Source organism: Oncorhynchus mykiss, chromosome 8 (assembly GCF_013265735.2).
Source record: "Oncorhynchus mykiss isolate Arlee chromosome 8, USDA_OmykA_1.1, whole genome shotgun sequence".
Lineage (NCBI taxonomy): Eukaryota > Metazoa > Chordata > Actinopteri > Salmoniformes > Salmonidae > Oncorhynchus > Oncorhynchus mykiss.
The window spans coordinates 62,396,154-62,424,007 of NC_048572.1; positions in this window are offsets into that span (position 1 = coordinate 62,396,154).

The window sequence follows — 27,854 nt, forward strand, 5'->3', positions numbered from 1 at the left end:
TGCATGTTGAATTTATATTTGTGTTCAGTATATTTGGTGCCAGAATGGGAGAAGAGTACTTCTCCTGAGCCACGTGGCTATCCAAAAAACCTAATGGGAGTTCTTGATCTCCCAACATCGTCAAGAATACTAAATTCCCTTCTGGGCAAAAAGGAAATTACATTTCCATTTTATATTCATTTTTTCCTTGCAACCCCCTCACCTCCTAGCCAACTTTGTGATACACTCCTGCATGCAGTTTGATGGACTGTGAAATCATTTCTACGTAGGCCCTGGCAGTCCCCATTATGAACAGGAAGTGAATGTGAAGGTCACGCAGCATGATAATTCCAATGAATTCATTATTGTGCTGATAATGAGAGACAGAGAGCCCCTGGATTACAAGCCAACACGGATAATGAATATTCCTGTCATCTTCCTTACATAGGGTGCGTTTGTAAATTCACTCTGGCTATATACTCCGATTTCAGAGCAGTCTCGTCTGAGTGTGCCAGAGCGCAGAATAACTGATGAATTTACGAATGCGCAATAGCTTCTAAACATGACTGGTGTCAGTAAATGTTGACAAAAAAAGTTATTAAATTACTAGCAGCAGCACAGTTACAGTCACTAACGCTCTAGATAACATGAAAACAGCCCAACCAGCTCTGCTAGGGCGAGTAAAATGGTCAGAGTGAGGTGTTCTCTCACTTGTGTCTGGAAGTAGCTAGCAAGCTAGCCAGTTAGCTTGGGTGCTTGACTGCCGTTGTGACTCAGAACACTCAGATCAACCCAACTCCTCAGCCAAACGCTCTGAATTTACCAATGACCCAGTGTGCACTCTGACACACTAGAGGCAATTTAAGAATGCACCCATAGCCATACTGTACTGTGAAGAAAAATGGATCAGTTCAGAGGGCTAGTCCACTCAAACTGAGAAGAACCCAGTAAAATAGACACTTTCAGGGGTGACAACATTTACCATGTGTTGGTTTACATTTCTTTACGTTTCCCACATTTCTTTGCTTTCCCACATGCTGTCACAGATCCCTCTGGAACTGTGTCATTACGCACACCTGGTCCCTATTCCCATTGATTAGTATTTGTATAAATGTGCCCTTTGGTTCAACATTGGGCGGTTGATTATTGTTCCAATGTCCACTGGTTGTGTGAGTACCTGTGCTGTGTTGTTTTGGCTTGCATGCCACATGCATTGCGTAGATGATTACGGGTCTCGTCCAGTGTGGTATCATTATGCGCTTGTGTATTTATTCGAGTGACTCCTCGCTCTTTTGTTTGTGTCTCAACCCTATGTTTTGCATATGTGTTTGTTTGGTCTTCATTCCCGTGACTTTACATGGCACACTGTAATTTGGGTCAATAAAAACCCCTTTTACGCATTCCTGCGCCTGTCTCCAGATCCCTTGTCACCAGCGTGACACATGCCATATAAATAATAATTGGTAAGCAGCTTGACCTCCTCGACTTCTATCCACCTTATCTTCGAACATTGCTATGGGCACAGCCAAACACAGGAAGTGATGGATTTGACTTTGCTCTACTTCCCTACTGGATCTCTGGTGGAAAACTTGCCAGAGTAAATTATTTGAAAGTCAATTTATAGAATTTATAAGTACAAGTGTATAATTTTAGATTTATTTCATTTAAATGTGCTAATGATAGCTAGATTTACTAGTAGGCTAGTGATTTTGTGATCATACGTTTAGTTGTGTTGTGTCAGAGTTAAGTTAAGGCCCGGGTCATCGACCAAGCCTTTAACAATAACTACAATGATAAACTTTAGACTACATAACTATAAAACGTTGGTGAGCATCTACACTAAAGGAACATTTATAGTTATACAGTCCTACACCTGTCAATTAACTGATCAATGCATCCTACTGCACGCTGCCTATAATAAGGTGGTAACACAAGACCATTCATGAAGTCTCTAAAGCACAGATACTGGTTCAGACCATTCAATACTTTCAGGGTGTGTTCATTGTCATAGTGACAACTGCAAATAATACTTCAATGTACATATAGACCTATTGAAAAATTATATAGTAATTCGTATTTAAATGTATCAATTTAACAACAAACAATGTTTAGTCTGAGCATATTTTACACATGTCATTGCCTTGTTGCTCAAGTGGTTTGCAAGTGATTTCCATTTTTCAAATGGTTGTCAAAAGCTTTGGTTCTAATGTTTCACTGTGCTCATCTCTGTATGTCCTGTGCAACTATTTGCAATGAATCTGTCATGACCAGCAAAAAGTGATCACTGCCAATGCACTTTCTCTCCTCAACTGTCCCCGACATGCATTTTTTTATATTGTAGGCCTATTTTACATTCAGCAATTAGCAAGAGCAAGACTGCTTCTTTCCTCGAATAGGCTTTTAGGCCTAGTATAAAAACAATGTTTTGTTTAAATGTCCTATAGCTTTGTAGTCTATAGCTTTTCCTGGGATTTCACGAGAAGAGGAATGGCCTATTGTTGCGAAGCTTGCGTACACTTTAGCCTGTTGCACACGGGAACAGCTGGAAGAGAGGGGTTGTGTGTTTAAACATATCGTTGATAAACATTTGGAGAATGTTTTATTAAAGGGGGAGATGAAATTGTTTATCATATTGTATACTTGTGCGCTAGAGCATGAGGGCAGTTGTGAACATGGCTATTTAGCATACAGTCAGTCGCATGTTGTTTGTTACTTGGCATTAAGGTTATTAAATTTGGCAACACATTGAAAAGTACCTACGGATAAGTCTCTTATTTAGCTATAACCAAGGCCATTACATGGTGTCAGAAGTAGACTTTGTGTAAAATCTAATGACGAGGACAACCCACCAGAGCAACTCAAGTTTGAAAGCCCTGCAGAATGGCCGGAACGGAGACAGAGATTCTGACATTTAAGGACAGCTACAAAACTGGACAAAGATGAAGTCATCCAGGCAAATTCGCTAATCTACGCGATGGGCAGTGAGGCAGAGAAAATACTCAGTTAATTTCAATTCGCTCAGGATAAGGATAAAACAAACTTTGATACAGTGTTGGAGAGTTATGACGACTACTTCATTCCACAACGGAATCAAATTCAAGAGTGAGCATGTTTTTTCCAACACAGCTAAAGGGAGAGAGAAATGTCAGAAATGTACATCAGAGCTCTTTATGAGCTAGCTGAGAACTGTGATTTCGGTGCTAAAAGGGATGGCGATATCCGAGACTGTTTAGTAGTCAGCATCACAGACAAAGAACTCTATCAAAAGTTACAATTGATGCTGACATTGACCTTAGCACAGGCTATTCAACAAGTGCGGCATTCTGAGGATGTTGCTAGGCAGATTAGCTTGCAGACGAGGGAACAGCAGCAGGGGCTAATACAGCATGTAGCTATCAGAAGCTCTGCTAGGAAGAGAGGGCTATGGGGAGGAAAAGGGCGTGAGTCAAGGACATGGCAGCTCTAAAACAAGCTACATTGCAAGGAACTGTGAAATATGTTGTAAAAGCAGGCATGCTAACCAGGAAAGATGCCCAGTGCTCTAAAGCACTTGCAACAAGTGTGAATGTTTGTGTAAAAGCAAATCACAATCTGTGAGGGAGATCACAGAAGGGATAGATAACTACATTTCTGAGTTCAGTTAGCAAAGAGGCTAGCGGGAAAAACTGGACTGTGCTGCTCAACATAGGGGACACCCCTATAAGCTTCAAAATAGAAACAGGCGCAGACACAAACATTATTAGTGAAGATAGTTTTAAACAACTCTCACGAGGAGAGAATTGCTCCCGCCAATGCGCGTCTAAGCAGCCCAGGAGGCGAGTTAAAGTGTCTCGGTCAGTTTCAGGCTAATACTAGCTTCAAGGGACAACCGTACAGTTTCCTTGTGTATGTGATATCAGGAGGGGGTGTCAACAATATGCTTAGCTGTGTAACTGCTGCAGTTATGCTAAAAGCTAAAAACTGAACCAGGGAAAATTGTCCTAAAAGAGGATGCACAGCAGTACATGCAGCCAGGCGAGTACCACTGCCGCTAATGGCTAAAGTGAAAATGCATCACAATCACATGGAAAATGAGGACATAACGGTAAAAGTAACAGAGCCGACAGAATGGTGTTCTGCTATGGTGCCAGTGCTAAAGCCAAATGGCAACATTCGAAACTGTGTCGATCTAAAACCACTCAATAAAATAGTGAAAATGGAAAATTACATTATTCACACGATGGAGGAAATCGTGTCGCAACTATCAGGAGCCAAAGTGTTCACCACGCTAGATGCAGCTAGTGGGTTCTACCAAATCCCTCTACCTGAGGAGTGTAGCAAGCTGACTACTTTCATTACTCCTTTTTGGAGATACCGCTTCAAATGTCTCCCGTTCAAGATAACCAATGCCTCCAAGATTTTTCAAAGGAAAATTGTTGGACCCATGTTTCATGAGCTGAAATAAAAGATCACAAAAATGTTCCATATGCCCAAAATACTTATTTCTCTCAAATGTTGAGCACAAATTTGTTTACATCCATGTTAGTGGACATTTCTCCTTTGCCAAGATATTCCCTGACATGTGTGGCATATCAAGAAGCTGATTAAACATCATGATCATTACACAGGTGCACTTTGTCCTGGGGACAATAAAAGGCCACTCTAAATTTTGAAGTTTGTCACACAAAATAATGCCACAGATGTCTCAAGTTTTAACGGAGCGTGCAATTAGCATGCTGACTGCAGGAATGTCCACCTAAGCTGTTGCCAAAGAATGTCATTTTAGAGAATTTGGCAGTACGTCCAATATGTACGCCTCAACCTCAAACTGCTGGAAGAGCGGTTTGCTGATTTCAACATTGTGAACAGAGTGACCCATGTTGGCAGTGAGGTTATGGTTTATGCAGGCATAAGCTACAGACAGCAAACACGATTGCATTTTATTGCATTTTACCGTGACAAAATCCTGCGGCTCATTGTCATGACATTCATCTACCACCATTACCTTATGTTTTAATATGATACTGCACCACCTCATTTTGCAAGGATCTGTACACAATTCCTGGAAGCTTAAAATGTCCCAGTTCTTCCATGGCCTGCAAACTCTCCAGACATTGAGCAGATTTGGGATGCTCTGGATCGACGTGTACAACAGCGTGTTCCAGTTCCAGCCAATACCTAGCAACTTCGCACAGCCATTGAAGACGACTGGGACAACATTCCACAGACCACAATCAACAGCCTGATCAACTCCTGATAAACTCTCTCTGAACACAGTGGCCTCCATCATTCTTAAATGGAAGAAGATTGGAACTACCAAGACTCTTCCTAGAGCTGGCCGACCGGCCAAACTGAGCAATCGGGGGAGAAGGGCCTTGCTCAGGGAGGTGACCAAGAACCCAATGGTCACTCTGACAGAGCTCCAGAGTTCCGCTGTGGAGATGGGAGAACCTTCCAGGACAACCATCTTTGCAGCACTCCACCAATCAGTCCTTTATGGTAGAGAGGCCCGACGGAAGCCACTTCTCAGTAAAAGGCACATTACAGCCCGCTTGGAGTTTGTCCTAAAGGACTCTCAGACCATGAGAAACAAGATTCTCTGATCTGATGAAACCAGGATTGAACTATTTGGCCTGAATGCCAAGTGTCTTTTCTGCATGAAACCTGGCACCATCCCTACGGTGAAGCATGGTGATGGCAGCATCATGATGTGGGAATGTTTTTCAGTAGCAGGGACTGGGAGACTAGTCAGGATCAAGGGAAAGATGAGCGGAGTAAAGTACAGAGAGATCCTTGATGAAAACCTGCTCCAGTGCGATTAGGAACTCAGACTGGGGTGAAGGTTTACCTTCCAACAGGACAATGACCTTAAGCACACAGCCAAGACAATGCAGGAGTGGCTTCGGGACAAGTCTCTGAATGTCCTTGAGTAGCCCAGCCAAGGCCCGGACTTGAACCAAATCGAAAATGAAAATGGCTGTGCACTGACACTCCTCATCCATCCTGACAGAGCTTTAGAGGATCTGCATGGAATGGAAGAACCTCCCCAAATACATGTGTGCTAAGCTTGTAGCGTTATACCCAAGAAACCTCTAGGCTGTAATCGCTGCCAAAGGTGCTTAAAACCTCTTAGAGCTCCTTTCTGCCTGAAGACATACCCAAATCCAACAGCCTGTAGCTCAGGCACAGAACCAAGGATATGCATATTATTGGTACCATTTGAAAGAAAACACTCTGAAGTTTGTGTAAATGTGAATTGAATGTAGGAGAATATAACACAATAGATCTGGTATAGATAAAATAATGAAAAAAACATGCGTTTTTTTTTTGTTTTTGTATCATCATCAGAAGCAAGATATGAAAATGTAATGTAATGAAATGTGAGATGCGTGTGTCTGCCGCCCCACCCCAACCCACATGAAATAGCCTATTTGAGGCTGTTGAGGGGAGGGCAGGCCCACAACAATGGCCAAAGTGAAATGGAGACAGTAGATACAGCTGGTCTGTTGTAATATAATAAAGAAAGTAGATCTAGCTGGTCTGTCATAATATAATAGAGACAGTAGATCTAGCTGAAATGTCATAATATAAAAGAGACAGTAGATCTAGCAGGTCTATAATAATATATTCAACCTTATGTTCCCTGTACTCTCTCTATATATTTTATTTTTTTTACCTTTATTTAACCAGGCAAGTCAGTTAAGAACAAATTCTTATTTTCAATGACGGCCTGGGAACAGTGGGTTAACTGGCTGTTCAGGGGCAGAACGACAGATTTGTACCTTGTCAGCTCAGGGGTTTGAACTCGCAACCTTCCGGTTACTAGTCCAACGCTCTAACCACTAGGCTACCCTGTGCCTTGCGAAAGTATTCGGCCCCCTTGAACTTTGCGACCTTTTGCCACATTTCAGGCTTCAAGCATAAAGATATAAAACTGTATTTTTTTGTGAAGAATCAACAACAAGTGGGACACAATCATGAAGTGGAACGACATTTATTGGATATTTCAAACTTTTTTAACAAATCAAAAACTGAAAAATTCAGCCCCTTTACTTTCAGTGCAGCAAACTCTCTCCAGAAGTTCAGTGAGGATCTCTGAATGATCCAATGTTGACCTAAATGACTAATGATGAGAAATACAATCCACCTGTGTGTAATCAAGTCTCCGTATAAATGCACCTGCACTGTGATAGTCTCAGAGGTCCGTTAAAAGCGCAGAGAGCATCCTGAAGAACAAGGAACACACCAGGCAGGTCCGAGATACTGTTGTGAAGAAGTTTAAAGCCGGATTTTGATACAAAAAGATTTCCCAAGCTTTAAACATCCCAAGGAGCACTGTGCAAGCGATAATATTGAAATGGAAGGAGTATCAGACCACTGCAAATCTACCAAGACCTGGCCGTCCCTCTAAACTTTCAGCTCATACAAGGAGAAGACTGATCAGAGATGCAGCCAAGAGGCCCATGATCACTCTGTATGAACTGCAGAGATCTACAGCTGAGGTGGGAGACTCTGTCCATAGGACAACAATCAGTCGTATATGGCACAAATCTGGCCTTTATGGAAGAGTGGCAAGAAGAAAGCCATTTCTTAAAGATATCCATAAAAAGTGTCGTTTAAAGTTTGCCACAAGCCACCTACCTGGGAGACACACCAAACATGTGGAAGAAGGTGCTCTGATCAGATGAAACTTAAAACGTTATGTTTGGCGTAAAAGCAACACAGCTGAACACACCATCCCCACTGTCAAACATGGTGGTGGCAGCATCATGGTTTGGGCCTGCTTTTCTTCAGCAGGGACAGGGAAGATGGTTAAAATTGATGGGAAGATGGATGGAGCCAAATACAGGACCATTCTGGAAGAAAACCTGATGGAGTCTGCAAAAGACCTGAGACTGGGACGGAGATTTGTCTTCCAACAAGACAATGATCCAAAACATAAAGCAAAATCTACAATGGAATGGTTCAAAAATAAACATATCCAGGTGTTAGAATGGCCAAGTCAAAGTCCAGACCTGAATCCAATCGAGAATCTGTGGAAAGAACTGAAAACTGCTGTTCACAAATGCTCTCCATCCAACCTCACTGAGCTCGAGCTGTTTTGCAAGGAGGAATGGGAAAAAATTTCAGTCTCTCGATGTGCAAAACTGATAGAGACATACCCCAAGCGACTTACAGCTGTAATCGCAGCAAAAGGTGGCGCTACAAAGTATTAACTTAAGGGGGCTGAATAATTTTGCACGCCCAATTATTTAGTTTTTGATTTGTTAAAAAAGTTTGAAATATCCAATAAATGTCGTTCCACTTCATGATTGTGTCCCACTTGTTGTTGATTCTTCACAAAAAAATACAGTTTTATATCTTTATGTTTGAAGCCTGAAATGTGGCAAAAGGTCGCAAAGTTCAAGGGGGCCGAATACTTTCGCAAGGCACTGTATATATGTTTATTATACCTGTTGATACAGGGCTCATATGTGAAACTATTCTAACTGAACATTTTCTTTCACAGTGACACTGACTCCAAATGGGAGCCCCCAGTGCCAAGGTGTCCATCCCCCACTGAAGCTGGTTCATCCAGCTCCTGCCACAAGTGGTGTTCATCTGCCCAAATGTATTTCTGCAGGCATGGATATGTCTCAGGGCCAAAAGGGCACAGCATGGAGGCGTCGCTGTGTTCTTTGCAAAAATTAAGTCCCCCATCACCTGCGCCACATGCTTGGTGACCTTCTGCTTTACAGCAGAATTAGACTGCTATGGCACCTGCCATCAGCAGCACAACATTGTGTAGAGCTTTGGCAAAGTGGGTGGGGTTATATCCTTCCTGTTTGGCCCTGTCCGGGGGTCACATCGGATGGGGCCACAGTGTCTCCTGACTCCTCCTGTCTCAGCCTCCAGTATTTATGCTGCAGTAGTTTATGTGTCGGGGGTCTAGGGTCAGTTTGTTATATCTGGAGTACTTCTTCTGTCTGGTGTCCTGTGTGAATTTAAGCATGCTCTCTCTAATTCTCTCTTTCTCTCACTCGGAGGACCTAAGCCCTAGGACCATGCGTCAGGACTACCTGGCATGATGACTCCTTGCTGTCCCCATTCCACCTGGCCTTGCTGCTGTTCAAGTTTCAACAGTTCTGCCTGCGGCTATGGAACCCTAAACTGTTCATATTTACTCTTGAGGTGCTGTCCTGCTGCATCCTCTACAACTACTGTGATTATTATTATTTGACCCTTCTGGTCATCTATGAACGTTTGAAAATCTCGACCATAATCTGTTATAATCTCCACCCGGCACAGCCAGAAGAGGACTGGCCACCCCCATAGCCTGGTTCCTCTCTAGGTTTCTTCCTAGGTGTTGGCCTTTCTAGGGAGTTTGTCCTAGCCACCGTGTTTCTACACCTGCATTGCTTGCTGTTTGGGGTTTTAGGCTGGGTTTCTGTACAGCACTTTGAGATTAGCTGATGTACGAAGGGCTATATAAATACATTTGATTTGATAAGAGGACCGAGGGTCTTCCAAATATTGAAAGTGTGTAAATAGTTACCCATGTTATTTTGTAAATGTATATATTTTTTTCTTCATATTGTTTTTTGGGGTGGGTGTGTTAGAATACAATTTTGGCATTTTGTATATAGTTATTTGTTTCAAAATGTATACCTTCACCAATTTGGCCACTTGGGTACATTTGGGCTACTTGTGTGAGACACCTGGTGACTTCATGATAAATGTCATGTAGCACACTCATTTTGGAAGTTATCATTCTGAAACTTTGCACAAGTACTGTTGCCCTCTTCTATTTTTCACTGAAATTGTCCCCATCATCCTATCTGAATGTTTGTTTTATCTTGTTTCTTTTAAAGATGATGATACAACAATAAAAATAAAAAACATATGTTTTTTTCATTGTATTATCTGAACCAGATCTATTGTGTTATATTCTCTTACATTCAATTCACATTTACACAAACTTCAGAGTGTTTTCTTTCAAATGGTACCAATGATATGCATATCCTTGCTTCTGGGCCAGAGCTACAGGCAGTTAGATTTGGGTATGTCTTCAGGCGGAAATTGAAAAAAGTAGGGGGTAGCTCTTGGTCAGATTACCAGAAGATAGTCAATTTCCCCCCACCTTCTGATGTTCACAGAATCTATATGTTAACCAAGGGGTTTGCAAATGTAACATCAGTAGGGTAGAGAGTGGAAAAAGGGGGAAAGAGGTATTTATGACTGTCATAAACTGCCAGGCCAACGTCATGACAAGAGGGTAGTGCGTACGGCCCAGTACATCACTGGGGCTAAACTGCCTGCCATCTGGGACCTCTACACCAGGCGGTGTCAGAGGAAGGCGCTAAAAATTGTCAAAGACTCCAGCCACCCCAGTCATAGACTGTTCTTTCTGCTACTGCACGGCAAGCGGCACTGGGGTGCCAAGTCTAGGACAAAAAGGCGTCTCAACAGTTTTAACACCCAAGCCATAAGACTCCTGAACCGGTAATCAAATGGCTATCCGGACTATTTGCATTGCGTGCCCCCCAATCCAACTTTTTATGCTGCTGCTACTCTCTATCATATATGCATAGTCACTTTAACTATACATTCATCTACATATTACCTCAATTGGGCCAACCAACCAGTGCTCCCACACATTGGCTAACCCAGCTGTCTACATTGTGTCCCACAACCCACCACCCGCCAACCCCTCTTTTACGCTACTGCTACTCTCTGTTCATCATATGTGCATAGTCACTTTAACCATATCTCCATGTATATACTACCTCAATCAGCTTGACTAACCAGTGTCTGTATGTAGCCTCGCTACTGTATATAGCCTGTTTTTTTACAGTTTTATTTCTTTACTTACCTATTGTTCACCTAACACCTTTTTTGCACTGTTGGTTAAAGCCTGTAAGTAAGCAGTTCACTGTAAGGTCTACACACCTGTTGTATTTGGCGCACGTGACAAATAAACTTTGATTTGATTTGATCTCGGGTCATACACACCAACCACATCTTGTCTATGGAATGTCGGCTTTAGGTTTTTATCACCAAGTCATTGTCAGATCAAGCTATCTCTAGCAAAACCCATTTCTTGAACATACGCCCAGACTACCTGCAGGAAGCTAGAGTGGAGAACATAAATACACAGCATTAGTTGGACAGAACGTTCTTACTATTAGTTAAGTGTATAATCTTTAACTATTAGTATCAAACAAATCAGGTAAATACATCGTTTTTCTACCACAAACTCCAGTTCGGACTTAGGAGAGGCAAAGGTCGAGAGGCAAAGGTCGAAACATGACGTCCTCCAAAACATGACAATGCCAAGCCACACTGCTTCTTGACACACAGCTCGCTTAACCTGCAAGCCAGCCGCACCAATGTGTCAGAGGAAACACCGTACAACTGGAGACCGTGTCAGTGTGCATACGTCCGGCCCGCCATGCCACCGGAGTCGCTAGAGAGCGATGGACAAAGACATCCCAGCCGGCCAAACCCACCCCTAACCCGGACGACGCTGGGCCAATTGTGTGCCACCTCATGGGTCTCCTGGTCACGGCCAGCTGTGACACAGCCCGGGAACAAACCCGGATCTGTAGTGACGCCTCAAGCACTGCTATGCAGTGCCTTAGACCACTGAGCCACTCGGGAGGCAAAATCCACCTTTTTAACACACAGGGTATATTTTGACTGGCAGCAAACATTTACTTCAGGCTGTGGTGTGTCCACTACCATATCTTCAGTAGCATCACTTGTTTTCTCAATTATTTTAATTGCCTACTCATAAGAGATTCAATTGACCACTCCAACTTTTGCCACCTCAATCTCTTTCACCCTTATAGGGCACTCCAAGAACTCGGGATCATGATCCCCACCACAATTGCAATACCGTTCTTCAATATGCTCTGCACACACTTGAAACATGGCCAAATCCTTTACAATTCTTACACTGCAATGGTTTGGGGACAAAAGCTGTAATTTACATAACCAAGCTTCACATGCGTAGGTATTTGCTCTATATCAAAAAACAACAGAACAGAAATACTTTCTTCTTTTTCTCCATTCACCCAGCGGGTCAGACGCCAGGCACCAACCACACCAGTAATGTTTTTCAGGTATTCAACCTGAACATCCGTCATCAACCCTGAGATTACTCCTTTGACGGGTGCTCTATTCCGAAGTTCAAAACACAAAACTTCCGTGGTTTGGATTCTTTTGAGGCTCACTGCAATCTTCCCCTGTTCTTCAGAAATTAAATTAATCAACATAAGTCCACTCCTGGTCACTCTGACTGACTCCACTTTTCTAAGCGCATACAGTGCCTTGCAAAAGTATTCACCCCCCTTGCCCTTCCTATTTCATTGCATTACAACCTGTAATATACAGTGCCTTGCGAAAGTATTCGGCCCCCTTGAACTTTGCGACCTTTTGCCACATTTCAGGCTTCAAACATAAATATATAAAACTGTATTTTTTTGTGAAGAATCAACAACAAGTGGGACACAATCATGAAGTGGAACGACATTTATTGGATATTTCAAACTTTTTTAACAAATCAAAAACTGAAAAATTGGGCGTGCAAAATGATTTAGCCCCCTTAAGTTAATACTTTGTAGCGCCACCTTTTGCTGCGATTACAGCTGTAAGTCGCTTGGGGTATGTCTCTATCAGTTTTGCACATTGAGAGACTGACATTTTTTCCCATTCCTCCTTGCAAAACAGCTCGAGCTCAGTGAGGTTGGATGGAGAGCATTTGTGAACAGCAGTTTTCAGTTCTTTCCACAGATTCTCGATTGGATTCAGGTCTGGACTTTGACTTGGCCATTCTAACACCTGGATATGTTTATTTTTGAACCATTCCATTGTAGATTTTGCTTTATGTTTTGGATCATTGTCTTGTTGGAAGACAAATCTCCGTCCCAGTCTCAGGTCTTTTGCAGACTCCATCAGGTTTTCTTCCAGAATGGTCCTGTATTTGGCTCCATCCATCTTCCCATCAATTTTAACCATCTTCCCTGTCCCTGCTGAAGAAAAGCAGGCCCAAACCATGATGCTGCCACCACCATGTTTGACAGTGGGGATGGTGTGTTCAGGGTGATGAGCTGTGTTGCTTTTACGCCAAACATAACATTGTTGCCAAAAAGTTCAATTTTGGTTTCATCTGACCAGAGCACCTTCTTCCACGTTTGGTGTGTCTCCCAGGTGGCTTGTGGCAAACTTTAAACAACACTTTTTATGGATATCTTTAAGAAATGGCTTTCTTCTTGCCACTCTTCCATAAAGGCCAGATTTGTGCAATATACGACTGATTGTTGTCCTATGGACAGAGTCTCCCACCTCAGCTGTAGATCTCTGCAGTTCATCCAGAGTGATCATGGGCCTCTTGGCTGCATCTCTGATCAGTCTTCTCCTTGTATGAGCTGAAAGTTTAGAGGGACGGCCAGGTCTCGGTAGATTTGCAGTGGTCTGATACTCCTCCCATTTCAATATTATCGCTTGCACAGTGCTCCTTGGGATGTTTAAAGCTTGGGAAATCTTTTTGTATCCAAATCCGGCTTTAAACTTCTTCACAACAGTATCTCGGACCTGCCTGGTGTGTTCCTTGTTCTTCATGATGCTCTCTGCGCTTTTAACGGACCTCTGAGACTATCACAGTGCAGGTGCATTTATACGGAGACTTGATTACACACAGGTGGATTGTATTTATCATCATTAGTCATTTAGGTCAACATTGGATCATTCAGAGATCCTCACTGAACTTCTGGAGAGAGTTTGCTGCACTGAAAGTAAAGGGGCTGAAGAATTTTGCACTCCCAATTTTTCAGTTTTTGATTTGTTAAAAAAGTTTGAAATATCCAATAAATGTCGTTCCACTTCATGATTGTGTCCCACTTGTTGTTGATTCTTCACAAAAAAATACAGTTTTATATCTTTATGTATGAAGCCTGAAATGTGGCAAAAGGTCGCAAAGTTCAAGGGGGCCGAATACTTTCGCAAGGCACTGTAAATGTAATTTTTGGGGGATTTCATGTAATGGACATACACAAAATTCTAAAAATAAAAAAACTGAAAAGTGGTACGTGCATGTGTATTCACCCCCTTTGTTATGAAGCCCCTAAATAAGATCTGGTGCAACCAATTACCTTCAGAAGTCACATAATTAGTTAAATAAAGTCCACCTGTGTGCAATCTAAGTGTCACGTGATCTGTCACATGATCTCAGTATATATACAAAACTCACTGACTAGGCAAGGAGGGCATTAATCAGAGAGGCAACAAAGAGACCTAAGATAACACTGAAGGAGCTGCAAAGCTCCACAGCAGAGATGGGAGTATCTGTCCATAGGACCACTTTAAGCCATACACTCCACAGAGTGGGCTTTATGGAAGTGTGGCCAGAAAAAAGCCATTGCTTAAAGATAAAAAAGCCAGCACATTTGGTGTTCGCAAAAAGGCATGTGTGAGACTCCCCAAACATATGGAAGACAGAACTCTGGTCAGATGCGACTAAAACTGAGCTTTTTGGCCATCAAGGAAAACACTATGTCTGGTGCAAACCCAAAACCTCTCATCACCCCGTGAACACCATCCCCACAGTGAAGCATGGTGGTGGCAGCATCATGCTGTGGGGATGTTTTTAATCGGCAAGGACTGGGAACCTTGTCAGAATTGAAGGAATGATGGATGACACTAAATACAGGATAATTCTTGAGGGAAACCTGGTTCAGTCTTCCAGAGATTTGAGACTGGGATGGAGGTTCACCTTCCAGCAGGACAATGACCCTTAACATACTGCTAAAACATTTAAATGTATTGGAATGGCCTAGTCAAAGCCCAGACCTCAATCCAATTGAGAATCTGTGGTATGACTTAAAGATTGCTGTACACCAGCAGAACCCATCCAACTTGAAGGAGATGGAGCAGTTTGCCTTGAAGAATGGGCAATATTCCCAGTGGCTAGATAATCCCAGTGGCTAGAAGCTTATAGAGACATACTACAAGAGACTTGCAGCTGTAATTGCTGCAAAAGGTGGCTCTACAAATTATTGACTGGGGGGTAGTTATGCACGCTCAAGTTCTTTTTTTTTGTCTGTTTGTTTCACAATAAAACATATTTTTTTATCTTCAAAGTGGTAGGCATGTTGTGTAAATCAAATGATACAAACCCCACAAAAAAATACATTTTAATTCCAGGTTGTTAGGCAACAAAATAGGAAAAATGCCAAGGGGGATGAATACTTTCGCAAGCCACTGTACCACTGTACTGTACACCATTTTCAACACCTCAAACGGGTTTCCCACCTATGCATTCTTACTCAACAAACTCATCGCAACAATAAGCGATTCATTATCATTCATACATGTATCCTCCACTCCAATTATAGACAATTTACTTTTTGTTCCAGTTTTCTTTACGATTGTTGTCCATTAAGAACATTCGTCTTCACCAACTTTTCTCGACTCGCTGCTTGAGTCAAACTCAGCTTCCACTTCTGCCATCTTTTTTTCCTCAATAACATTCTACCTGTATAGCACTTTGTGACTGGAACCATTTCCTTGTTTGACTGCTAGGTTTTAGGGGTATCTTGACTCATACTCTTATTGTTTCATTTTTTTAGGGACAAGAAATGTACCTTACCTAGGATACACCAACACAATGTAATGAAGAACATTATTATTGTTTTCAGCTGAGTACAAAACTCTAGTCTAGGCTGTAAACTGCAGTGAATAGCTCATGTCATTTGAATAACTGCTCAAAGCCTGCCGTTTTGAATGCATGTTCATTTCGAAATAACTGCATCTAGCCTGCCTGATCAGGCCACCATTTGGATCAGTTATGTTTTTTCTTCATGGTAGTTTAGCCTACAGGGTCTAGTCACATTACAAGGACAGTGATATCACAGAACAATCATTGGTAATATGGTGTATTTTATCATGATGTATCAGCTAACAGGAACATGCTAATGCTAATGTTATGGAACACAGAGCTAGTCTATTCCTGCACATCCTGTGTTTATGAACTGAAATACCTATAATGGGAGAGTGGAGAGTGACCAAACCAACATACTGTACTGCAACACCAGACACATTTATTGAGTAAAAATTACATGAATTTAGAGCATAGGAATAAAAAACACAGAGCAATAGAAAGATCGTAGCTTATTTTAGACTATGGTGATTATGCTCTCTGCCTGTTCCTCTCTTTGACTTCCTGTAAGGGGAAGCAGCATATTTCATAAGCATTCTGAAGCTACCTCATTCATTCAATCAATGTTTGTAATCAATGCATGCCTCATTCTATTTGCCATTAAGACCAAAAACCATTACAAGGGAGTGTAAAATACCAGCTTTTGCTGTTCAAAGCAAACTGAGTGTGGTATTATTTTAGCCTCCACTAATTAATGACCGAGATGATTCTCCTTCCACTAATAGGACAGCGACCTTGAAAGGGAGAAGCTCTCAGTTACTCTAGTCTAGCCGACATGTAGAAGAGGGTAAATATTAAAATATTCTCAGTTTGGCCTGATTACAGAAATTCTCTCTGTAAACCATCCCCGGGCTCAGAACCATTTCAGGAAGTAATTGGGACATATTTTGTTTCTATGGAGATGGGTTTAGTATCAGTTTGAACTGAGCTGGTAGAGGGAGAAATGTGTGAGAATGGAAAGCATTTGGCTGATGTAAAAAGACGATGATTCAATTTCCTAAGCATTGCAAATGTGAAGTAGAATGTACAGTAACCTACACACTCTGCATCTGTATCTCATAGCTTCACAGTTGTGTACAAAACTTGCCAGGGGAAACAAGAGAGGAATAAGACAGGTATTACAATGGAGGAATAAATCAACTCATATCCCAATACCCATTGCGTTAGCAACCAACATCGTATCATCTTCATTTATATCTCTCCTCTTGGTCAAAAATCAGTGATCCTAATTATTACATCCATTACCAATTCTATGGTGTTTTGTTTGATTGCAGCTCAGATATGCTGTGCCCTCCTCAATTTGTACCTCAATCTCCATCTGGCTGAAGAAAAATCCTGCTGTAATGCTGAGTGTTTGTAGATAGAAGCTCCTATATTCTTGAGCAAATATATACCAAAGGCTTTACTCACTGACTAAGTGAACTGAATTTTAATGCATAGATTTAGATAATGGCTTGGCTGAACACTAGAGGGCATTCTTTCACCTTCAACGACTTCCAGAAGTTTTTTCTCATTTAACATTTTCACATCAATTTCAAGACAACTTTTCTCCATTTTAAGGGTACGAAAGTTTCCATAAAGGTGCTGTCAATGAATTACCTAACCATACAGGCACATATTTATTTAGAAAGCCTTTGTACAGATACATGCTGAGATTGATTGGATGGCAACTTTACAACAGCTGGTTTCTGCTTTCAGATAGTAAATTAAATTAGGCACTTGAGTTAGTAGAAAGGCTTCATATTGCACTGTGTATGAGGGAGACACACATCCGTTTCATCAGTGTTTGTAGTTTCGATATTAGTCAGACACACACAGCTGTTTTGCATTAGCTGCCAGCTCCCGCAATTTGAAGGAAGAAAACACTTGAGAAAACAGTGACAGGCAAGAATGAAAAAAAATTGAAATGAATAGAAAAGTGCATTAATTATATTTAAATGTAAATCACTACTCCACTAGTGAAACCATTAATTATTGCTTACAAAAGAGAATACTGTTTTTCAGCCTTGAATCACCTCAAACTTTTGTTCTCAAAAATGAGTAACAATTGTTACAGTGGAATAGGGGAGGTAGCTATGGCAATCACCAGTGGTACTTTGGCAATAACCCAAGAACATTGGCATACTCCTTTTAAACTGTTTTATCAGAATATGGACGTTTAATTATTATTCAAACCATGTATCTGTCAGGACCCAGTTACGAACTCGGGTCTCCGGTGTGAGAAACAGTCACTTCGCGAACTGAGCCACTAATAGTCGGCAGAACCCAGAAGATGAGGCAGACACAGCAGTACTTGAGATGGTGTTTTAATAAAGTAAAAAGGCAAAAATATAAATCCACAACGTCAAAAGTAATTCCAAGAGAAAAAGGTAATCCTCCAAGTCAAAAGGTAAATCCACAAGGTGGTAGGTACAGCAGGGAAAAAGCCTCAAAAGATAATCAAAAATAAATAAATGAGAACAAAAACAGAGTACCACAAGAGAGTCCAACTGGAGTAACAAACGTTCACAGCATCACTAGGGCTGGGTGCTAACATTCAAACACAGAGCAAATAACTGAGGAAAACTAAGGGTTTAAATATATTCAATGGAAACGAGGCACAGGTGAAAATAAAAATCTGGAAACAGGGGAAAACAAAAGGGTCAAAGAAGCACAATGGGGGCATCTAGTGGACAATACCGGAACAATCCAGGCCAAATCCTGACAGAATCCCCCCTAGGAACGGCTCCTGACGTTCCTACCAGCTTTCTCGGGGTGGAGGGCCCTGAACTGTCGAATGAGGTCAGGGTCCAGTATGTCTTTGGCAGGAACCCAGGTGCGTTCCTCGGGACCGTAGCCTTCCCAGTCCACCAGATACTGCCAGAACCGCTGCACCCAGCGGGAAGCCAGTATCCGATGGACGGTATAAGCCGGAGGGGGAGGTCTGCCTGCCGGGACAAGGGGAGAAAAAACAACAGGTTTTAATAAGGAAATGTGAAACTTGGGATTAATCTTAAGGGATCTGGGTAAGTGCAGGCGATATGTAACGGGGTTCACTCTCCTGGCAACCTTAAAGGGACCAATGTATTTCTGGGACAGCTTGCGAGACTCCACCCGTAGCGGTACGTTTTTTGTTGAGAGCCAGACTCTCTGGCCGGGGCGCAGGGTAGGCCCGGGACGGCGACGTCTGTTGGCTTGTCGTTGGTACCACTGTGAGGCATGCAGAAGATTAAGACGGGTCTTTCTCTACGTAAGCCGACAGCGTCTGATGAACTTCAAGGCTGAAGGCACTCCGACTTCTGCCTCCTGGTCCGGGAACAATGGAGGGGCATAGCCAAACTGACTCTCGTGCGGGGACATACCAGTGGAGGAGGAGCGCAAGGTGTTCTGCGCGTACTCGGCCCAAACAATGAAGGACGACCACGTGGACGGGTTGTTGGAGGCCATACATCTGAGGGCGGTTTCCAGCTCTTGATTCGTCCTCTCGGTTCGGCCGTTGGACTCCGGGTGGTACCCTGAAGATAGACTGGCAGTGGCCCCTATGAGTTGGCAGAAGGCCTTCCAAAACCTTGAAGTGAACTGGGGACCTCTGTCGGAAACCATATCTTGAGGAAAGCCGAAGACTCGGAAAACATGGTTAATTACCAGCCGTTTCCTTGGCAGAAGGTAACTTAGTCAAGGGGACGAACCTGGACGCCTTGGAAAACCTGTCGATGATGACTAGGATAGTAGTATTACCATGGAACGGAGGAAGGCCAGTAATAAAGTCAAACGAGATATGGGACCAGGGTCAGTGGGGAACAGGTAAAGGGTGAAGGAGTCCTTGTGGGTGGAGGTGAGAAGATTTGGCAGCACACGGAACAGGCCTTGGCGAAAGTGGCAACGTCTACTGTTATGGTGGACCACCAGAACTTTCGCTGGATGAACTCCAGATTTTTGTGGTCCGAAATCACTTGTAACGGTTGAGAAGCCCCCTCGAGCCAGTGTCTCCATTCCTTCAATGCCATCTTAACCGCTAGGAGTTCACGATCCCCCACATCGTAGTTCCTCTCGGCCGGGGTAAGCCGGTGTGAGAAGAAGGCACAAGGGTGGAGCTTCTTGTCTTCAAACCCCTCTGAGACAGGACAGCTCCAACACCAACCTCTGATGCGTCTACCTCCACCACAAAAGGTTCATCCGCAGTCGGTAGTGTCAGGATGGGAGCAGAGAGGATGCGCTGCTTGAGTCCTTGGAAGGCCGTCTCAGCTTCTTTTCCCCACAGAAACCTTGCGTTGCCACCCTTGGTTAAAGCTGAGAGAGGGGCTGCCACCTTGCTGAAGTTCTTGATGAACTTGCGGTAAAAGTTTGTGAAGCCCAGGAAACGCTGAACTTCCTTAACGGACTTGGGGGTGGGCCAATCCTCTACTGCCCCTACCTTCCTGGAATCCATTTGGACTCATCCGGGTTCCACTACAAATCCCAGGAATTGTACTCGGGAGGAATGGAATTCAAATTTTTCCGGCTTAATGTACAAAATGGTTGTCCAGGAGGCGTTTGAGTACTTGTCTGACATGCTTTGTGTGTTCTTGAAGGGAGATCGAAAAGATGAGGATGTCATCCAAGTAAACGAACACGAAGATGTTAAGCATATCCCTAAGCACATCGTTTATGAGTGCTTGGAACACAGCCGGGGCATTGGTCAGGCTGAAGGGCATCACCAAGTATTCGTAGTGACCAGTAGGCAGGTTGAAAGCGGTCTTCCACTCGTCACCGTGTCTGACCCGCACAAGATGGTATGCGTTCTGCAGGTCAAGCTTAGTGAAGCTCAAGTGCTGTGGCCATAAGGGGTAGCGGTTACGGACGGTTATGGCATTGAGTCCCCGGTAGTTGATGCAAGGACATAATCCACCGTCTTTCTTGGCCACAAAGAAAAACCCTGCTCCCGCGGGCAAGGTGGACGGATGAATGAGGCCTTCTGCCAGAGCGTCCTTGATGTGGGTATCCATTGCAGCTCATTCAGGAGGAGATAGGGAAAAGATCCGACCCCTGGGGGGACAGGTGCCCGGAAACAGGTCGATGGGGCAATCGTAAGGTCTATGGGGTGGTAGCATGGTCGACCTTGGCGGAGAGTCAGGAGCTGTTTGGCTGAGTCAGGGCCGCTGGTTGGACCTTAAAACACTCGCTTGAATTCCTCAGCAAAGGCAGAGTAGCTGGCACAGCAGGGACTTTGGGCATCCCACACAGCATTAGCCCAGGCCAGGGCTTTTTCCGACAACAGGGTGATATTTGCGATCTTGGACCGGTCGGTGGGAAACGACGAGGGTTGCAGCTCGAAGGAGAGAGAACATTGGGTGAAAAACCCCTTAAAAGCACTCGGATCACCTGAGAACCGTTGGGGAGGCGGAAGACGAGGTTCAGCCAGGGGGTTAACTGCCACGGGCACTTGAATCTGAGGTCCTGGGGTGGGAGCGGTTGCCGGGGAAGTCGATCAGATATCTGCTTTATGGAAGTCAGCATCTCCAACAGAAGTTGAGAATGTCTAGCCATTAAGGCCTCTTGCTGAACCAGAGCGGCTTTGTGGCATTGAACAGTCCCCTCATGGTGGAACAGCGTGGCAAAAAGGTCCTGGGAACTGGCTGCCTCGAGGTTCATTTTGGCTCTGTGTTTCTGTCAGGTTACTAACTCAGGTCTCCGGTGTGAGAAACAGTCACTTAGCAAACTGAGCCACTAATAGTTGGCAGAACCCAGAAGATGAGGCAGACACAGCAGTACTTGAGACAGTGTTTTAATAAAGTAAAAAGGAAAGTACTTCAGGTAAAGATATAAATCCACAATGTCAAAAGTAATTCCAAGAGAAAAAGGTAATCCTCCAAGTCAAAAGGTAAATCCACAAGGTGGTAGGTACAGCAGGGAAAAAGCCTCAAAAGATAATCAAAAATAAATAAACGAGAACAAAAACAGAGTACCACAAGAGATTCCAACTGGAGTAACAATTGTTCACAGCATCGCTGGGGCTGGGTGCTAACATTCAAACACAGAGCAAAGAACTGAGGAAAACTAAGGGTTTAAATATATTCAAGGGAAACGAGGCACAGGTGCAAATAATAATCTGGAAACAGGGGAAAACTTAAGGGTCAAAAAAGCACAATGGGGGCATCTAGTGGCCAATACCGGAACAATCCTGGCCAAATCCTGACAGTATCATGACAGTGTCACTGAAATATTTGGCTTTGTGGTCAGCTACAGGCTCTTATCTAAAGTGCATGTCTCAAGAGTTGATAGTATTCATTAATGTTAAAAATACTGCAAATAGTTCAACTAATATAGTGATTTTGTTCAGGTTTAAAATGGCCCACCCTTTAGGGCTAGCAGTTGGACAGTTTGTGGGTTGAGGTCAAGATCATGCCCAGTAGTAACACAGCCTGGTCTGCATCCCAAATGGCACCCTATTCCCAATCAAATACACTACTTTTGACCAGGGCCCTACAGCTGTCTGGATACCTCTGGTCTTGACCAAACCTTTGGGTTTTGATCAAAGAGGAAGAACAATGGCAGGTTCTCTCCTCATTGGCATGGTGATGTCAGTCGGCAGGACAGTGTGGGCCATCCTTTGAGCTCTAGAGAGCTGAATTCAACCACCACAGCTGCAGTCTCCTATGAGGTTGGAGGTTTTGTTGGTTGCGCGGTATGCAGCATCACCTTAAGATGTTATTTAAAGGATTCTCATGTTGCTCCATCGATCCTTCACATGTGAGGACACATGCTGTGCAGCCTACCCAGCAGGAAGGATAACCCACAAAAGCAGACTGAAGACTCTTTTCTTTTCCATTTCACCACGGCCAACTCCCTCTGCAGAGGTTTTCAGTGTAGCAGGTTATTTTGACCCAGGTGCAGTGCTCTATTGTGCTCTACTACAGGAGGTTGCTGAGTTGATCTGCAGACAATTTAAAGTAACAGTCCAGTGTTTCCAGATTTCTATGAAATATGGCCTATAATTATTTACAATATGAGTGAAATAATGACCATTATATTGAAGGAAAACTAAGAATGTTAAACAGCATTTCTGTGTTTGAATGGTGTTGGTGTACTCCAATAACAGAATGGTGTGGGTGTATACCGGTCTTTAAAAATATTAATGCAAATAGACCGCTGATTGGCTATGTCAGTCAATGAGCCAACATCACATCATGTTCTATGAAGAAATAGCAAGCATTTTTTTAAATGGTCTGTTTGAGATACAAGTTTGATGTGGGGTTATATAAAAAATATATATTCTCCAGTTTATGTTTGGCCACAACATTATTTGCATACGAGTTAACAGAATATGAACTTTTACTTTAAAAACATCTGGTTCCCTGTCAAAATCTTTATTTTTTGTTATACAATAAAATAGGTTCATGACAGTGAGCCTTTACGGTGCTGAGAGATGTAATAGAAAGGGGCATGCTGCAACATCGTTTGACTTAACTTGACACTTTTGGTAGATTTTTAGGCTCTGCAAATTGGTGAGGTGGGAAATTGTAATTTCACATTCAAATGCATAATGTTGTGAGGTTTCTGGAAAGACTGGCATGCCGTGAATACGAAAAAACAAATATTCCCATTTCTCATTTATGAAGTGTAAACAGAAGCATAAATACGATGGAAGAATCCTGGATGGGAATATTTTATGAATTATTCAGAACAGCATAATCTTTCATCACTCGGTGTAATCACTAACTTTCTTAGTGTATTTATCTAAAGTAACATCTTCTACCGATGATGCTTCACTGATGGAATCTGGTTTGTTTACACACAAATAAGACAACCATCTAAAACTACAGTACATTTTCGATTGGCAGGCTGCTGTCTCAGGCATACCAAGCACTTTTGCTCCTGTTCTCTACAATCTCAATTTCAGCAAATCTCGAAAATTGGCAAAATTCTACCTCAGTTATGAACTATGTAATTATGTTTGAAAACTGTTATTTGACAACTAAATGTGTGATGGAATTATGTTGATTAAAATCTAAACCATCAGTTCTGAAATAAGATTATTTGGTCCAAAAGAGGACACTTCAATGCCAAGGTTTGCATTTGGACTCACTCAACCTTTTTGTTGTACTCATTGTATGAGATTGACAGCCAGTCATTAGCTCCTGTCTTGAAATCAATGAAAGCTTTTCAATTCTGAATAAATAAATAAAAGCAGCACTGTATATACTTATAGACTTGAAATGGCTGCTGATACAGTGCCTTCAGAAAGTATTCATACCTCTTGACTGATTCAACAATTTGTTGTGTTACAGCCTGAATTCAACATTTTATTCCATTTTGTTTTTCATCCATCTAACACAAAATACCCCATAATGACAAAGTGAAAACAAGTTTTTAGAAATTGTTGCACATTGAAAATTAAATACTAAAATATCTGATTTACGTAAGTATTGAGTAAGTCTCTAAAAGCTTTGTACACCTGATTAAACAATATTTGCCATTATTATTTAAACAATTCTTCAAGCTCTGTCAAATTGGTTGTTGATCATTGCTGGATTACCATAATTTTCAAGACGATTTAAGTCAACTGTAAATCGGCCACTCAGGAACAGTATACATATGGCCTTGTGTTTTAGGTTATTGTCCTGCTAAAAGTTGAATTAATCTCCCTGTGTTTGGTGGAAAGCAGACTTAACCATGTTTTCCTCTAGGATTTTGCCTGTGCTTAGCTCCATTCCATTGATTTTTTTTGTTCCCCAGTCCTTAACGACTGCAAGCATACCCATAACATGATGCAGCCACCACTATTCTCAGAAATATGGAGAGTGGTACTCAGTAATATGTTATTATAATGTTTTAGGGAAGACCCAGATGCAGACATTGAAGTAAAAAAGTGTTTTTTTACTAGAACAGGGGGCAGGCAAAACGACAGGTCAAAGGCAGGCAGAGGTCAATAATCCAGTGTGGTGGGGCAATGTACAGGACAGCAGGCAGGCTCAGGGCAGGCAGAATGGTCAAAACCAAGAAAATATAAATTATAGAAAATACAGGAGCAAGGGGAAAACCGCTGGTAGATTTTTACGAACAAAACTAACTGGAAACAGAGAACACAGGTATAAATGCACAGGGGATAATGAGGGGAGATGGGAGACACCTGGTGGGGGGTGGAGACAAGCACAAATACAGGTGAAACAGATCAGGGGGTGACAGTTATATTGGATTTGCCCCAAACATAATGCACAATAAAAAGTTAATTGCTTTGCCACATTTTTTGCAGTATTATTTTAGTGCCTTGTTGCAAACAGGATGCATGTTTTTGACAGGCTTCCTTCTTTCCATTCTGTCAATTAGGTTAGTATTGTGGATTAACTGTTGATCCATCCTTAGTTTTCTCCTATCACAGCCATTAAATTGTAACTGTTTTAAAGTCACCATTGGTCTCATGGTTAAATCCCCAAGCAGTTTCCTTGCTCTCTGGCAACTGAGTTAGGAAGGACGCATGTATCTTTGTAGTGACTGGGTGTATTGATACACCATCCAAAGTGTAATTAATAACTTCACCATCCTCCAAGGGATATTCAATGTCTGCTTTTATTATTTACCCATCTACCAATAAGGGCCCTTCTTTGCGAGGTATTGGAAAACCTCCCTGGTCTTTGTGGTTGAATCTGTGTTTGAAATTCACTGCTCGACTGAGGGACCTTACAGATAATTGTATGTGTGGGGTACAGAGATTATGTATTCATTCCAAAATCATGTTAAACACTATTATTGCACACAGAGTGAGTCATTCCAATTTATTATGTGACTTGTTAAGCACATTTTTACTCCTTAACTTATTTAAGCTTGACATAACAAAGGGGTTGAATACTTATTGACTCAAGTTATTTCAGCTTTTCATTTTTTATTAATTTGTAAAAAGGTCTACAACATAATTTCACTTCGACATGATGGGGTATTGTGTGTAGGCCAGTGACACAAAATCTCAACTTAATCAAAATGTTGAAAATGTCAAGGGGTTTGAATACTTTCTAGAGGCACCGTAGATAATAGAATGCTGGGGTATTAATAGTTATTTTGAGAAGCTAACACAAGTGCATGAAAACAATACATTGGATGTGTCTCAAATTATACTATTCCCTATATAGTGCACTACTTTTGACCAGAGCCCTTTGGGGCCATTTGGGACAAAACCAACGTATTATTTTCATTGCATTCAGAGAGGAATTGAAATGGAAACTGGAATGTGGTTGTGAGATGGTGAGAGACACTGCTCTCCCCTCCCCCAATTCATTACTAATCTTCTGTCCTCAGAGGAAGGCCGTTGGATAATCTTAAGAATAAGACTTGCGATGGAATGATTAAGGTAAAATAAATTAGCCACCTTATTCTATGAATAGAGAAGAACTGTATGGGTATAAACAACTTAAGAGGCCTCAAGTCTTTGTGTGACTTTGCAGAATTTGAGGGAATGGTATATGCAATTATCTGTTCCTCCAGCTATATATTTATTTGAGTCCCCCCCCCCCCTTAGTCAGGATAGATAAAATTGATGAAATATGGTCTGTTAAATAATGATACATGTATGAGCATAAATAGATTTTTGGCATATCTAGTCCATGCTCAAGGCATCGTTCTGCCTTGCTTGTGAAATTAGAGTTTTATATAATCTGGCTATTCAACACCTTCTTGTTTTAATGAGCTTAGTCTGCCTTTATTCTATTCTTTCATCAACTGCTTCTGACAGCTCATCGGTCGGTGGATGTCTGCATGCTGTAGAAAGCCATGCAGAGATCCTTTGCATTCACTACCATTTATTCAATGGAAATATTTTGGTGTTGTATTTTGGTCTCTTTGCTATGGAGAGGAAGAATGGTCGATATCAATGAGGCAATGTTCACCAAGATCAGTCAGACTACATCAATAGTGTTAACAGGCAACAGATACTAAAGACTGTACAATGAATATGACAGTACAGAGTGAGAGAGTAAGAAAACATTTCACTGTTCAGTAAGAGGGCGTGACCCAGTTATTGGATCATTTATTCATAGCTGCTTTCATTACAATAATCTCAATGTGAAGAACATGCACTATCTGCCATCATAAATAGTATATTTGTAGAGGTATGTTTATCATAACAGTCACACAGTTATCAGTACAGCCACCAAATTCCCTGGCTGGCCATTTCAAAGTCATTTACATTATTGCCTGTTGTGATTTATTGATTTCAAAACATCCAGGAACAATAATTGAAAATTATATTAATAATATGTAAAGCTAGATGAATGCAACACCTATGGTTATATGTATTTATATATTAAGGTTGTCGAGGAAGATAAAGTCTCATTTTCTGCTTGCCTCACCTCACAAACTTCTGATATTGGCACCCCATACTCTTAAAGATGGAAGGATATATTTTATTAGCCTGAGTACCAGTCTCTTTAGCTAACATTCCACTCATTGCTACGCCATGTCATTGCCAAAGAAAGGCCAGTCTCTTTGGCAATGACAAGAAGCAGCAAGGAGTGGAATGTTAGCTAAAGAGACTGGTACTCAGGCTAATATTTTATGAGTTGCAACAATGTAAGGCTGCTTTACTTCTCTGATCTATAGTAGCCTAGTAGGAATATAGGTAATATCCTGAAATTGGCTTGAATTAATTCAGGCCCTATTAGAACAGCTTTGGACTATTGAATTTTGTCCAGTGTATTGATCAGTCTCTTGTCTCCATCTATAATTCTCATTCCCTTGTTCTGTGGTAAAGAATCATAGTATTTATACCAAAACACTTGAGAGGCTTATCTGGTTTTCAGTGGTTCACTGCACTGTTTCAGTCCCCGATGACTGCTGGACTACTTGGTAATTATACAATGAACTTTCAAGACATTGGCATTAGAAGCTAAAAAGTATTGTTCATTTGTAGTAACGTTTCTCACCTGACAGAGCAGAGCCTTATTGTTGAGGTACATTTCCTCTAAATAAAATCATTTTTCCTCAGCCCCCGCGTCGACATTTCATATTCTCTCTGTTTACTTAGGTTTCAAGTTCAGATTGCTTTTGTTATTTGCTCAGTATGAGATAGGTGACACTGACTGCCATGGCACGAACTTGTTAACCTGTGACATTCAAAGTCCTTTCGAGTCTGTTCACATTGACCTCGAATCTAAAGTAATTGAATTGATTTCAACTGTCCCAGTATGCTCCAAATAAACAAATAGCAATCAGTAAATAACAATTTATATTCCAATTTGTGTAGAAATGATCT